Source organism: Perca flavescens, chromosome 24 (genome assembly GCF_004354835.1).
Source record: "Perca flavescens isolate YP-PL-M2 chromosome 24, PFLA_1.0, whole genome shotgun sequence".
Classification (NCBI taxonomy): Eukaryota; Metazoa; Chordata; class Actinopteri; order Perciformes; family Percidae; genus Perca; species Perca flavescens.
In genome coordinates this window covers 2,429,755-2,442,291 of record NC_041354.1, presented here as the reverse complement: position 1 = coordinate 2,442,291, position 12,537 = coordinate 2,429,755, and the positions used below count along the sequence as shown (strand labels likewise).

General features: G+C 38.9%; 1 protein-coding gene and 1 long non-coding RNA gene across 4 annotated transcripts in view; both read right to left on the bottom strand.

The window, feature by feature from the left end:
• LOC114550980 (neural cell adhesion molecule 2) overlaps positions 1-10,769 on the bottom strand; it is a 344,160-nt gene extending 333,391 nt beyond the window's left edge. For all 3 annotated transcript variants that reach the window (XM_028572034.1, XM_028572035.1, XM_028572036.1), the window contains exon 1: positions 10,662-10,769. The gene's annotated coding sequence lies outside the window, so the exon portion shown is untranslated. The remainder of the gene's footprint in view (positions 1-10,661) is intronic.
• Positions 10,770-10,805: 36 nt separating this feature from the next.
• LOC114551052 (uncharacterized) overlaps positions 10,806-12,537 on the bottom strand; it is a 48,804-nt gene continuing 47,072 nt past the window's right edge. The window contains exon 6 of the long non-coding RNA XR_003691822.1: positions 10,806-10,843. This is a non-coding gene — a long non-coding RNA (uncharacterized LOC114551052). The remainder of the gene's footprint in view (positions 10,844-12,537) is intronic.

The following is a 12,537-nucleotide window of genomic DNA, read 5'->3' as shown; positions in this document are numbered from 1 at the left end:
GTGGAAAGTTTGTTAAATAATTACAAGGTATAGACAAGGCTCAACAGGCTACACATCTTTTTTTAATACCTGATGAGACAGTGATGAAAAGACAAAACACATGTGGCACTTTAACCTAGTGGAAAATCTATTAGAAATATCAGTTGATATATTGATTTTCATTGTGCACACGCCTGAAAGAATGAACAGCTTTATACAGAATGTTGTTGAATAAACCACAATAAAGTTTGCTTCCGAGTAAAAATATATGCTCCTTAATGATATTATTATATGGTAGCTTACATATCAGTATTACATGTGTACAGCTATAAAGGTACATTCCCAAAAAATGTGTTGTTGCCCAGCAGCAATATTACTGCAGTTAAATAGTTACCCAGTAACTTAAACCAACTTATTCCCCAACTTGTGCTTTGTGTGTACTTGCATATTGATCATAGTATACAGTAGGTACCCAGTTAGTGCTTCATTTATACCCTGTATATGCTATCTTACTTCAATTTTTGTACTGGAGTTTGAGTGAAGGTTATTGCGGATTGAAATACCTTATTGTTACACTAAAAGACTCAGAATGGTAGAAAGAAGGAAAATGATTTCTTATGTTAAATTAAAAGTCACCATGTTACAGAACATATTTTTAGTATTTTTAGTTTGGTGAAGATAATATTGCACTATATAGTATGCACTATAAAAGAGAATAGAAATGCCACACAAAGAGAAAAATCACAACCTGAGTCAACATACTGGATTGGCACATTGGCACGAAGTCAGATTCTTCTGGGTTTAGTGTGAAGACGGTAGGTACAAAGTATCTGTGGAGGCTAACCCAAGGGCATTTTAAACCCCTTTAGGAAGACACAACACACTCCACTGAACTTTTAAACTCAATCCAGGCACTGAATGTTGGTTGGTGAAATAATTAATAAAATAAAAAAACACACAATAGCACAATTAATATTTAATGTGCTGCACAGATGTGTAGTGCACAAGTCCCTTTTCTCAGCATGCAGGACAAGTATGCAGCGGCCCACCAGCGGCTCGGACTCATTCAAATGCAAAGAGGAAAGAGTTTGCTGTATGGATAGCTCAATCTAACAGACAGTCAGAATAGCTGTGCATTGCTGTGGATGGAATTTCCGCTGGGTGCAATAAAGTTTTGATCTGGAACTTAAAAATAAACTATATGCTCAAACATTTTTCTCTGCGAAATGTTACTTTTAGCAAGAAACTGTCAGGAAACACCACATCTTTTGTAGCATGTCATTCTGTCTCACACTTTAACCTGCACAGCAGGACGATCCCTGTAATGTTAGATAATTAATATTAAATTTGAAAGACAACAATTGGCAAGTAAGTGTAATCTGAAGCCACAAATCGGTTATTTAACCATATCCCACACTTCAAAGTCTATTCCCTGTGTGTTTGAGATTTATTTTGATTACCCACCACTGTCAGGGCAGCTATTACGATTAAAACCCCACAAGACATGTTTCTATGCAAGGTTTCACCTTAACAGTGACATTATAGCCAAAATAATTGGACACAGCAGAATTAATATAAAAGAGGAAACTTATTTTTCCCTTCAATGCGGTCACACTCCAACAGGTGTTTTTTGTTCATCTGCAACCCTGTGTTATTTGCTGCGATTAAATGATCAAAACTCTTCCGAGGCTTTGTTGTTAATAGCTGAGACAACACGAGAGGCGAGGGCCAGTCCAGACCGGCAGCCGTGTTGTAATTCTGGCAACACACTCCTCCGCCTGTCTCTCTAATGAACCTGCCTCATATTAATCCCTATCACTAATGAGGCCATTCCGAATGATAAGCTTCCCCAGCATTCACTAATGAACACATGCTGAAGCTGCCTGGGCCATTCGACGGCCAGCCGAAATCTCACTGCAGCACCTGCCCGTCACAGCAGACGCCTGGCCGACTGCACGTCAGCAGTCCAAACAAATTACAGTTTGTATGATGTTGATATGATGTGCACGTCAAACTTCTTCACCGATTACTCATGTAGCTTCAAAGACAGACTGTCGTCTAAAGAATAATAATAATAATACATTTTATTTATATAGTGCTTTTCATCATACTCAAAGACCCTTTACAGTAAAAACCAGCACATTATCACATTAATACAGATAAGCAATAAAAGCAACACATAAAACAAGCATATTAAAAGCAATTTAAAAACTAATGAGGGTCAGTTCGCAGAAGAACATGCTGTATTTTTTCATTGGTGGGACTATTTCTTTGGTATAAAAGTAGTCACAGTGAGTGCCAAATGTAATTTCCCAGGTGGAATTGAATGGCTAACACCACTACACTACCTTCTGCACATGAAAGGCTACTCTACAGAGCTGTGGTGTTCATTGCAAAGTTTGTGACCATGGAAAACCAATACGCCAAGTCATCAGCAATCACTGTTTAACTATTTATTTATGATATTGATAAAACAATGCAATTCAGTTTATCTTAACATATTTGCGGTTGCAAATTAATAGTATATATTTTGAGGATAAAGTACTGTATTTGCATGGCGTAACAGCACCAGGGGTGAGTGCGAAATATGTATTCTTGTCATTTGGGTGAGGTGATCATAAACATACTCGTGCAAGTCTGGTGTTCAAGTTCCTAATTTTCTTTGGCTTAAATTAAGATGTAGTTTAGTTTATTTAGTTTATTTTGAACATAAAATAAAAATACGAACATGTACATTTCAGCACAATCTTCCAAAAGTATTGTAAATGATTCAAATAAGAAATTCTCATGTTCAAAAAGGAGAAGGAAGAAGTTAAAAAAAAACTTTCTATTTTTATACTTTAGTTAAATACAAAACAATTTGATGCTTCACTTATTTATATATGTATACATACAGCATATCTAACTATCTGCACGTACATACACACATACATATACAGATTTTTTTCTTTTCCATCTACTTCAAACCGAATAATGTGGAAAGTAAATGTCACATTGCTCCTATACTAAAAATTAAAAAAGGGGTTGTCTGTCTGTGAGTATGTGTGTGTGTGTGTCTGTGTGTGTGTGTGTGTGTGTGTGTGTGTGCCAAAGCCTGGTGAGCTCTCGTGTTTAAACAGCTTCGCCATCGGCAGGACTCCTGCCACATCTCTTTACAGCCCACATGGACTGGGCTAAGTTGAGGGATTTCAGAGTTGCAGTGATGTGCAAACCCACCGAGTGTAGATGTACAACTTGGCATCAGCCAATCACTGCCCTGCTGTTTTACGGCTAAGTCAAAGAAGTAAAAGAGAGGATGCACCACCAAAAGTGCTGTGTTGGCAGGGTGTCTTAGGCAGGCTTTGATGGACTGGTGATCTGGCAGCCACATTAAGACTGCTTTCTTTTTGTCGGCACATGAATCGACCCTGAGGAAGTCTTTTTGACAGCAACACTCAACCAAAATATTTCCCAAATTTGAGGCATTGGGTATACATATGTAACTCTATTCTAACATCTGAATCCATCTTTACACTTTCCCACAACAGTGTCCACCACTGTGAACGACCATCTGTGCTGGCTCAGTTCATAAGGATGCCTAATGGGAGCCCAAGAAAACCTTGCATGTTCCACTACATCTTGGCCAAAACTGAACCAAGAAAGCTCTCAGATCACCAGATGAAAACATACTATTTGAGGTGTCACTCCAAAACATTGTGGCAGCCGTGCCGGATTGAAAATGCTCCAAGAGAAAAGAAAAGGGAGGAGAGAAAAATGCCAGAAAAGGCACACACCAATGTCCGCCTAGAAGCTGAGACTCCACACCTGCATGTGGATCACAAAGTGTACTTTTCAGCAATCAAAGGAGTAGATGCTGACATTTAGAAGTGATCATGTGACACAAACAACCACAACAACAATACCCAAGAACAAAGCCTAAGTATTTGTGTGTGTGATTGATCCACCCAAAATATGAAAGCCAAAAGAGACACATCACTCCTAAGCCCCTTTCACACATTGCAAACCTGAACTTATCCAGACATTACCCAAAGGAGCTCTGTACGTGAGAACTGAAATGTCTGTATCAGCTGGAGCGGACATTGAACAGACTTTACCCTGCCAGCTTCAAGTACAAAGTCTGTGTAATGTCCGACTGAGCCCATGTGTGAATAGAGCAGCTCCTTGTCCGGATAATTCACAGCGAGTGAGTGGGCGTGTTGATGATGTTTTGTCATGCGGCTGGCACATAACCAGAAGAAAAAAAAAAAAAAAAAAAAAAAGAGTTATTTACACAAGGACACAACAAAAATGTCTAAATGTCTGGAGAGACTATGAGATTTGGGAACTTCTGTCAGTAAGGGCCAACCCCAAAATTGTCAAAAAAATTCAAAGAATGGCAAGAGACTCGATTGTTTATGACCAAATTACAAACCGGCTACTTGACTATGGTGTAATCCTCTTGCATGCTCTAACCAGGCGCCACTTCTCGCCACCCCTAACCCAAACAGAGCAGTTCTAGTTAGTCTGAACACGTCTGACACAGACAATCTCCTGTTGTGTGCTACGTGTGACAAAGTGCATCTTCGGACAATGTCCGTAAGTGACCGAGAAAAAAAGTTTTATTTAGTGCCTGCAGCTGCAATTACTTCCTTTTCTTCAACATTTATACTTATTTTAATGAATTGCATGCATTTAAGGGCTAAGAATATGCTTCCGACCTGTCACTTGAGCATTACAAGTCCCTCCTCCCTGCCTCCCACACATCTGTATCTGCTGCACCTCATCTGCATCAGCATGTAAAGGTTGGCTTTGTTATGTTGGGCCTCGTTCAGTCCCACCTCGCGCTGCGACCTGATCTTGTGTGATCGGCACATGAGCGTTATGACATTTCCACTAACCAGAGTGGCTGTGGGCCTGTAAAAGAGGTCAGGCCATGTTGCACCAAAATGAAACCCCTTATATTACACCCTCTGTCACATACAATAACTTTCTCAAAAGGCTCAAATAATTCTGCAGGTCATTATTAGAAAAACAGACACTGATCTCTTAGCTCCAGACACCAAATGTCAGTAGATATTGTGCTAACGTGGAATTAAATCTGCCCATTGACAATGCTCAGCATTTAAGCCGCTCTGTGAGATAGTAGCGTGATTTATGTGATACCTTGACATTTTCAAGCCATGGCCCTGAGATAAAATTAGAAATTTTAACAATGTGACCAAGCTACTTTTGTGAAAATGAAGGATAAGAGCATGTACTTTATGAAGAGTCTGGCAAAAACAAACAGCTGAAATGCAAAATGCCAAGAGGAAAGTGCAGCAGATAAGAGATTAGAAGTTCATTTTTCATTTGGCCGATAACACACACACAAGTATGATTTTTGTACTGCAGTGACAGGCATTTACAAGCCTCAACTAGCCTGCTATACTGCTGCTACGTGTGCTGAATCAGAAATAGATTTACAGCCACTTTTAGCTCTCTGTGTCATTTACCTAAAATTTTTTCCAAATGCATTCAACTTCCCCTCTCACTCACGTTAAGATCTTGCAAAAACATAAAGCCGGATGCACTTGCCAAACAGTCATAGAACGCATTATGGTCCTCTTCAGTGGCAATGACTCTGCCTTTCTGAAAACACACCTACGTCCTCATATCACTATTTCAAAGTCAATCGTTGGTTTAACACATTTTTCTGTTAATGCATCACATAGGAGGGGGAAAGGTGTCTATGTGAAAGTAGGCCATTGGGAAGACTGATGGATAGCATTACGCCAAACGGGCCATTATGAGAGAGCCGTGGATCATAAACAAATGACATAACGACCACGAGGTGGTGTAGGAGTGGAGGGGAAGATGGGTACTCTTTCTGGCTACACTAAATGCAGCGTTAACGTGTTCCACTTATCATAAATCAAGGAGCCGCTGAAGGGTGTCCAAGCCAGTCCACTACTTGTGCTCTTAAACACCAAACAGTCCGTCAGGGCTGCCTTTAAAGCTCCTTCTTCCTCCTCTTTGTCTCATTTACCTGCAAACGCACAAAAACACAACCCTCTCCTTCCATCTTCCTCTCCGTCTTTGTAGCAGCAGTTAAAAAGCGGCGGAGCGGCTCGGTCATTCGGGGGGCTCCGTGATCTATGTTGATGACACTGACTTGCAAGCACCTACAGTCCCGCAAACTCCATCTGGAGTGACCTTAGTCATAACCTGGTCGCACACCGCTGGCTCCGATAGAAACCATCATTCATCATAAAGTATCCTCAAATTGGCCTTCTGACAATTACTTCTACATCACAAATTAGCAAATCAACTACTACATACATACGGAAATATACAAATAGCTGTAATTATCTGCAGGGAGGGAGGAATTATTAATCATAATTATGGGTCGTGCCAAGGTTGTGGTGCTGTTATAGGGACCGTCCCATTACCTAAAGGTTTAGGAGTCTTCACAAGGTGTCCTTTAGCAGGACGTCATCCAGACTACCCATTCAGTCATACTCAAGTTTCTATGCATGAAAAACTTATATATATGCTCTTATATAAAAAAATGATATAGGGGCATGCACCAAATGAGAATATAAAGTTCAATACGGAAAATATGAAAACTTTCACAATGCAGGGCCTCAACATTAGGTAATAACATAAGATCTGTTTAATGCCCCTTGTCTACTGTAATGTTTATATTGTAATTTAGCCCTGCATATTCACAAATTTGCACCAAATTTGTACCAAAAACACACACTGTGGACCTGTGGCAGTTACCCACTTGGCCCAGTTATTAAATGTAATATAAGTGGCATAAATTAATCAAATGTGACTAATTTTGCACTACATTTGAGGATGCCACTTACTCGCCATTTAGTGTATCATCCATTAAGTGTTTAATGTGCTGCACCTCCTTAAGCACCATTTCTGTTTTGAAGTCAGACTACATAGTTGTAGTATTTTAGGTTTAAGTTTTGACTGTACTTTTTCTATAAACTCATGGCCAAATGAGCTAATCAGAGATCGTTTTGATCACAGTGCTGCAAAAGTCTTGGATTTAAAGTATCTCAAGTTGTGTCGAGAAGTAGTCAAACCAAACACAATTTTCTGGTTTATTATGGTTGCAAACTGTACTTGAGATGGTCTCTGCACTTGACCCAACATCACACTGGCCAGCCCAGCAGTCTAGTATCTGTCAATCAAATCTACACCCAGAAGGGAGAGAAAACTCAAACCAAAACAACTGCACAGCACTTCCTATCTGCTCTGGAAATGGCTGAGCAAATTCAATTTAATCCAAATGAGTTCAATTAATACTTGATGTAATCTAATTTGAGAAAATAATATGCAGGGCCATTATTCATATACTGTAGCTTGATATGCAAGTCCTGCATGAACTTCTAAAATGAGTCACGGTTAAAGTCCAAGCCATTTGATTAAGTTGCAGAGGTTTCTAAAAAGCAGCAGAAGGAATTTATTCATTCACTGTGTCCTCTCGCAGTCACAGCCAATCATTGCTTGTAACCCGAGTCCCGTTAGAAAATGTATTCAGCTGCCAGACGCCTGTATTTTGGGCCAATATTAAAAAAGATTCTCTAACTTCACACCAAATGTTGAACTGTTTCTCACAAATGTTCTGTTCTTGGCAGGATGGAGACATCTACTGAAACCCAAACTAATTAAATTGTGATTGATGAGTTAGAAACTCTTGATGGGAGAGTGACTCACATCCCAGCTATGCTGCTGCAGGAAAACTGTGGAATACATTAGTGAGTTTAAAAGTAGAACTAATTTACTACAACATCATTAGATGGCTAAATTACTACATAAACTGTAAATGTAAAGAGAGTATATTTCTTTATTTCACATGCACAGTGGCTGACTTGACTGTCAAATCAACCCCTCAGCTCCCCTTAGAAACGGTTTCATTTAGCTGAGGTGAACAGGAACGTAGCAATGTTGTCATTTACAGAGATGCAGGCTGCGAATTCCCACACTTAACAACGTGCCCTGAAGGAAAACGGTAGAAACTGCTACTGTATATATATATGCAAGTGTGACAGAGAGAGACTAATGAAGAGCCACTGTCAAATGTTTTCTCCCCATTTTTTATATATTTTCATCTTGGTTTAACAGGTTTCTTACAGGCGGTGACTACAGTTTTTTTTTATGAATGAGAGGACTGAGTGTTTATGAATGAGAGGAATGAGTGTAGCAAATATCAACAAATAGGCAATGTGGCAAAGAGTATGTACATCTGAGATAATTTAAGATAATATGAGGTTTAGAAGTCAAATAAAATGGGTTATTTCCAAAGTTAGTCTTTATATTAAAAAAAAATAAATCATGTGTTTTTCCTTGCTGATATTATGCTTAAGTATCGTAAATCAAAAAGGAATTTTTGATCTTATAAAAATGTAACTGAACGATACCCACTTGATTATCTATTATACATCATGTCAGGTTCTGCATGTCACCTTGTTTTCTCTGTCTGTCCTTATATATACACACATTTATCCTTTTTCCTGTTTCTATCATTGTCGTACCTGTAAAGTCACTTCTATTTTGTTTTTGCACCAATAAACAAACAAAATAAAAAGGAACAAGAAATATAGACAAAAATAAATCTTGGTTGGTGTTCCATTTCTGAATTACACAATTGGGAAGCAGTTGAAGTGCTACTAAAATTGCATTTAAACACCAGTAACAATCAGGACCACCCTTAACCAAAATCAACACAAATGCCTTCAATTCACATGCATTCAATGAATAATTGTCAGTGTTGCCTATCCTGTGATTTGATTGCAATTGCTGTCGCATCAGATCGCCAATTACAACAAGTGTGTGATTACAGTGATCATTTGAAAATGACCATCCCTGAATGTGCTGTCACTCTGGCACATTTAAATAAACCAATCAGAGTGTAATGTTGGCCTCTCAACTACTCATCACACAATAACACAGAGAGCCTCTCTTTCAACCCGCTGTGTGCCTTTTATTGGACACATGAAACCCTTTTGTGGATAAAGATTTATGTTTTCTCAGCATACAAGCTGATATTTTAGTATATTTTAATATCACATTTGAAATATATATATATAAAAACAGGGTGGGAGAAAAAAATCTATTATCTCTGAGAGTAGAGCATAGTGGTAAAAATCTAATAAAGGGTTGTGAAAGTTTTTTCCCCGTTTCTGTTGCATCACCTTTTCCACCTTTTTATTCATTACAGTGAATAGGACAGAAGAAGCTTCAGACTCAAACACCAACTGTGTAAAGAAACTGTGAAAATCATGGTCTGACTGCAGTCAGTTCCTTAAAGTTAGAGGGACATGCTCCCTAAAATAACTTAAGTACGGCAATCAATACATCACAGAACTCAATGCGAAACTACACCAACTTTAAACAAAGTCTACCTTCTCTTTACGCAAACTGGTGCAGTCTCCTGCTGTCTGCACAGATGTGAAAGCCATCAGGTCCACAGACTGGAAACTTAAATTAGCTGTTATTATACATTAGGAGTGATTACATGCAGCCCAAACCACGGGAGAGGGATGTAATGGTCTGCAGGGGGAGACAGAATCAACACTTTAGGCATTAAAGGAGTTGTTCAAAAGAGTATGACTAAATTGTACTACCAATAAGGTCAATAATGTATTAGTCACATGGCCATTTCTCTGCAGAACTTTTCATGTCAAAGCAAGTTGATCATATTCTCTGGATTCCCAAGCCCTTCCCCCCAGGTGGTAGATTATTGCATCATTTGTACCAAATTAACTACTAATTAACGCAGTGCAGCGGAAGTCATATGAGACACGTCATTTAACCTTACTAGCACATATCAGACAGAACCGCACACAACACATGAAGCATGTAATATATACTGTAGCATACAAGTGAATGTGTAGTGCTAAACTGGTGTGTCATCTTCAATATTATTTCATATTATCTTTACGTGGTCAGGACTGATGTCTCTTCCTGTCCATTTTAACAGCTACAGGACCACAAAGGAAGACAAGCTATCAGAGGACATACATATTTTTAACTGCTGGTGTGTCATTTAGCCTATAGTCTGTAGGTTCCTAAGTGCAGCCATAATACAGTTTATCCGCTCAAAAACACATCCTAACAAGGCAACAAACTCAGAAGATTTATGATGCAAACGTTGAACCATGTGTGTCAGAAGCAACGCAAACATTTGATTACACTGATATTTCCCAAGCTTTGAGCAAAAAAAAGTTGTCAGCATCACTTTGACCAAATGGCCATATTGTCATGGCAATGTCAAAATCCCCCGTTTCTCTTTGGGAGCTAATGATCTATGGCACGGCGATTGGCATAATCTATTGCCATCAATCATTCTTGTTTCCATTTTCATCTGCCGAGCTAAATATGTTGCCGTCCAGCAAATGTCAGGGCTAATCTGTCCGGTGTGCAGCGGTCACACAAGTGTGGTGACCTTTCCTTGTACTTTCACAGAGGATTTTCACCAGATTTGATCCACTTCTTTCATGTTTTCCGTTAGACATGATTTTATTTCAGCTGTGACTGGATCAAACATTTATAACTAGTGGGGGATTTGTTGAAACTTCACTATAAAAAAAAGGTTTAAGTTCCAAAGAATTATAATACTTAAATCAAAATTCTAATTGCCTCGAACCAATAGAGGTCTCTAGTCTGGAAAGAGGTCGCTTATAAAAGCAAATAATGGTGCTTACCCACTGCTAGTACCAGCTCTCTCTACTCGGCTCGACCGTGGTGCCCCGTCCTCCATTTTCCATTGCAGATTTAGTACCGCCTCTTGCGTGAGGCGAGCGTGGCTGGTCGTCATAGAGACACCGCAGGAAACTGCCGTGACCTAACGCGACACACACACAGAACGTCGAAGGTGTGTTGTTTTCTGTTGACACAGCCAGAAGACATATTTTGTTTCAGAAGAAGCTGGAGGCGCAAAAAAAAATCAAAAAAAAACACAGCTGGCTAAACTATTTAAAAATGGCGGGTTTGTTCAGGACACCCCCCTGTCTGTCGCTAGCAATGATGACGCAGTGATTAGTGACGATTCTCTCCGACCAATCAGTAGTCTGCAGGTTTTCACCTTTTGGTATCGCCTCAACTCGCTTGGAACCTCGACGGAGGTGATACTAAATAAAGTACCTCTTAGCAGGTACCAGGGACTTTATTTCATAATTGAAAACCAAAAAAGGCGAGTAGACTCAAGGAGAGTTGAGCAGGTACCATGTAATGGAAAAACGCTATAAGTCTACTTTCCAAAATGTCCAACTCTTCCTTTAACAACTCACCACCTTAAACTAACTTTTCTCCAGTAGCAGAAGTCAGGATAGCAGAATATCAATCCAGTAAATATTGGCTGTATGAAAAGATTAACCACGACTTCTACCCTACCATTATGTTTGAAAAATTATTTTTGAAAAGCACAAATTGTATATAAAAGACAGAAGCCACCTCATTATGTTTAAAGTGCTGTATGTTCTGCGTTACACGTTGCACCCGTTTACGTAGCAACCAGAGCTCATGTTTTTCATGTGCTTCATTTACAGTACACACTGAAACTAGGTGTAAATGCAGCTTTCTGCAAATTACATTGGTTTTGATAAAACAAATAAAATCTTAATTTAAGTTTAAAATATACCTGATTTAAATGAGACGCTGCTTCACTGCCTCTCTGCTTTATATGAGCAGATTACTTCACCTTAGTTTCCATCCGTTCATCCAATTTACTCTACATTTTCATTTATGAATAATGGAATGATGCTTTAGTGAAAACACGACACGCTGCACCTAATGCTCCGGATTAGTGTGTGAAACCATCAAGTGGCAGATTGTAAAAATCAGGATAAAATGCTCCTAACGCACCACGCTTGCATTTTGCAGTTTTCAAACTATTCAACCGATCAATGCAAAGTAATGAGCTGTATTAACATAAAACAACAGCTATTTGCAAAATTGTGAATCTGCCAGATTCGGGGGGAAACTCAGCTTGATGTCATGTAAATGAAGGCACTGCTGAATATGTACTTGATCAAGGCAAAACGTGAGTTGACATGTTATGATAAAATGGTGGATTTGAGTGCTAAAGACTGTCTCCTAGAAAGGTAGCAGTATTACTTTTTAAGTGAGAGGATCTGGTTATACAGACACAAACGCTGTTGTAACTGGTTCAGTTTTATTTGAACCAACATTTAAAAAGCTTTGAATTTATGTTGTCCAAAGATGATAAAAACAGGCTAGCGGTTTTCCCTCGTTTCCAGTTTGCCAGTCTTTATGCTAAGCTAAACTGGCTTCATAGTAATTGACAGATATGAGAGTGGTATCAATTTTTTCTCATCGAGATCCCAGCAAGAAAGCTAGTTCTAAAAATGTCGATCTACTGCTTTAAGACCAGAATGGAGGCTGCAGCAACTTTAGTGTCACAAAATGAGGCTGAAAGCTCCAGGAAAATATAGTAAGTGGACCTTGAGTTAACATTATTGTGGTGTATTGTGTTTGTTCTGCAATTCCTTTTCTTCTTTTTTAAAATAGATTCCAACTGTTGTGATCATAATCATAAAGTTTGTTGAGCTAAAATTATGA